This window comes from Triticum dicoccoides, chromosome 5B (genome assembly GCF_002162155.2).
Source record: "Triticum dicoccoides isolate Atlit2015 ecotype Zavitan chromosome 5B, WEW_v2.0, whole genome shotgun sequence".
NCBI classification, from domain to species: Eukaryota; Viridiplantae; Streptophyta; class Magnoliopsida; order Poales; family Poaceae; genus Triticum; species Triticum dicoccoides.
This window is the reverse complement of record NC_041389.1, coordinates 53,794,334-53,796,614: the sequence shown is the minus strand read 5'-3', so window position 1 is coordinate 53,796,614 and position 2,281 is coordinate 53,794,334.

Here is a 2,281-nt window from a genome sequence, read left to right as displayed (position 1 = left end):
GCTTCACGGAGGACGCTTGGTTGAACAAACATGCACTACAGCTAATCTCACGGCCCGCTGCTGTCTAGATTTGCCCATGGATGATGCGATGGGCATGTCGTGCAAGTTTCGGCTGAACGTCGTTCGTGTTTTTGCGCCAAACCTGACCAAACTGGCGGGCCAGGCACAACACGGCCCGGCCGAGCACACTTAGTACACGGGCCGTGCCGGGTCAGCAGGCAGGTGTGCTGACCTTCGTGGGACCTCCTATTAGGCGCCTTTAGCGCCGCGCAAACTAACTGGCGCCTGCAGCAGTGACTGGATGGGCCGGCCCACAATAGCGTTGCGCGAAAAAAGCACGGCCAAAAAACTGCTATCGATCGAGATTCGATCTCACGCCCTAGCGCTGAGAAACTGCGAGTGTAACCACTCGACTAGCCAAATGCTAGTGCTTATTGTCAGCGTGAACCATTTAAAGAATAGAAACGTTGATGCACTATTAATTTCTTATTACACTGTAGCTTTTAGATTTTCCAATTATTTGAAAAAATGTGCACATATTACAAATGAAGTTCACGAACATGCGAAAAAAGTTCACCAACTTTAAAAAGTTCATGTATTAAAAAAAAGTTTACAAAGTTAAAAAAGTTTCATCGAACAATGAAAGTAGTTCATCTATTTGAATAAAAAAGTTCATCAAATTTGCAAAAAGTTCGTCAAATTTGCAAAAAAGTTCATCGATTTTGAAAAAAGTTCATCAATTTGAAAAAAAGTTCATTGATTTTGAGAAAAAGTTCAAAAAAGGAAAAAAAGTTCATCAAGTTTGAAAAATAAGTTCACCGATTTTGAAAAGGAGTTCACCTAATTTGAGAAAAGTTCATCGTATTTGGAAAAAAGTTCATCGTGTTTGGAAAAAAGTTCATCAATTTGCAAAAAGTTCATCGGGTTTTTTTAAAGCACTAAAAAGAAATCAATGATTTTTCTTTAAAAACATGAACTTCAAATAAAAGACGCATTTAAGAAACAAAAACGAACAAAACAAAAAGGAAATAAAGAAAACGCAAATAGAACCGCACGGGGAAATGACCAGCGAACCAAAAAAAAAACGGTTTGGAAGCTTCCCAAAACCGGAGGACTCCCGTGACTGAAGAGGGAAATAAAACTGAGGAAAGAAGCTAGAAAACACGAGTGCGTCACTGGCCTAGTGGTTGCATGTGTCGGCTTAGGAGGAGGAGATTCTGAGTTCGAACTCTCGTTGCCTCGTATCCTTTTTTGTTCTAAATAGAATAAAGCATACATGGGCCGGCCCAGTCGCGGCAGAGGTCGGTACGCTGCAGGCGCCGGTTTGCAAAAACAGTAATAACCGCTCATGAATGTGCCGGCACGCTGGCCCGGTAAGCTCGTGAAAGTAAAGTTTTTCAGCGAGCATGTAATTAAGGTGCGCTTGTTCGGGAGTCTACCCAGAGCACGCTCTCTTAGCCACCATCACGTGTCGCGCTTTGGATGCTCTCTTTAATTTTTTGCACGCGTTTTTGACTTTTTAGATGTTTTTTTCTTCATATTTTTGACTTTTCGGTTTTTCATTGGTCTTTCTTAACTTAAAAAACAAAAAACATTGCACGGAAAAATACGTTTATCAGAGACAGAAATAAAAGCATTTTTTTTATTTCTTCCGCGGGAGGGATTAATTTGCTTCTGCGAGAGGCACGGCCATGCCTATCGAAAACAAAAAAAAATGATTTTTTCTCTTCCGCTAGAGGCACGGGTTTGCTTTCGCGAGACGCATGGTTTGCCTATCGGAAACAGAAAAAATAAATATCTTTTTTCTCTTCCACTAGAGCCACGGATTTGCTTTCGCGAGAGGCACGTTTTTCTTTTTTCCACGAGAGGCATGGTCGTGCCTATCGAAAATGAAAAAAAAACGTGTTTACTGTTTTTCTTTCGTGAGAGGTACGAGTTTTTTTTCTGTGAGAGGCACATTTTTCTTCCTTTCACGAGAGCCACAGTGCTTGTGCGATAAGCACGGTCGTGCCTCTTTCGAAAATGAAAAAAAAACATGCTCACGGTATGGTTTTCTTGTCCGGTTTTTTGTGAAAAAAAAGTTTGTCAAAACTTATCAACATAGGATCTAATTTTGAAGATCTCGACGCGAGGAATCAAATGATAAAAACGGTTCGAGATTGACACGCAGTTTAAAAGATAAAATGTTTTGAATAAACGGATACATATACATAAAAAAGAAAACTCTCGGTTGGGAAGGTGGAGCCACGCCACGACCCTTTTATAAAAAGGCCGACACTGA